Here is a 1,024-nt window from a genome sequence, read left to right on the forward strand (position 1 = left end):
ATTAAGTGTATTGCAAAGTTGTATTGAGAAATAATAAACTAGTTTTATTTAAGAAAAGACTTGTATCGCTAAAGTTTCTTCGGAAAGAATTTTTACGGAAAATTAACAAACGAACAGAGACGTAACAAATTGGTGTCAGAGAGTGGGATGGAAAAGAAAAAATTGGAAACGAGAAGTGGCAAATCAAACTGCAGCTTAGCAGATTTGATGGCAGCAATACAAGAACAACAAAAGAAACAAGAAGAACGAGAAAATAAACAAGAAGAGAGACAACAGCAGTTGCAAGAAAACCTGCTACAGTGGCAACTCGAACAGCAAAATAAAAAACAAGAGAGATTACAGCAGTTGTTGGAGGAAAAAGAAAAGAAGCAAGAAGAGAGATTACTACAGTTGTTGGAGGAAAAGAAAAGAAACAAGAAGAGAGATTACAGCAATGGCAAGATAACTTGCAACACTGGCAGCTCGAACAGCAAAATAAACAAGAGAGACTACAGCAGTGGCTGGAGGAGAAAGAAAATAAACATGAAAAAAGTCTCCAACAGTTGAGAGAAAGCCAGAGTACACAAATGCAAAACATTAGTAAATTTCAAAGCGAATTAAATGCATTAAAGGATGATTTATTGTCTTTTACACAAGGAGGATACATTAACCATCGACTTAATCAGCCCCAGACAACGGCAAGCCCCTTCCAGACCCCGCAGGTAAATCCTAATCCAGACATCTTCAGTCCTGTTAGATATCACATCCCAGATATGAACATCGGCAATAGGGGTGATCTAGTACGAAGGAAGCCACAGGAATTCGATGGGAAGGCACTGTGAGAAGCATATAGAGCACAATTTGAGCTACTGACAGAGACGAATAAATGGACAAAGGAGCAGAAAGCAGTATATCTGGCAACGAGCTTGAAGAGACAACTACCGGAAATACTTGGACAGTTGTCAGCAGACGACAGATACAACTATAGAGCACTGGTAGCGGCTCTAGAACTCAGGTATGGAACCCAAAATCAGTCTGAAGTCTA

Source organism: Limulus polyphemus, unplaced genomic scaffold (genome assembly GCF_000517525.1).
Source record: "Limulus polyphemus unplaced genomic scaffold, Limulus_polyphemus-2.1.2 Scaffold1763, whole genome shotgun sequence".
Lineage (NCBI taxonomy): Eukaryota > Metazoa > Arthropoda > Merostomata > Xiphosura > Limulidae > Limulus > Limulus polyphemus.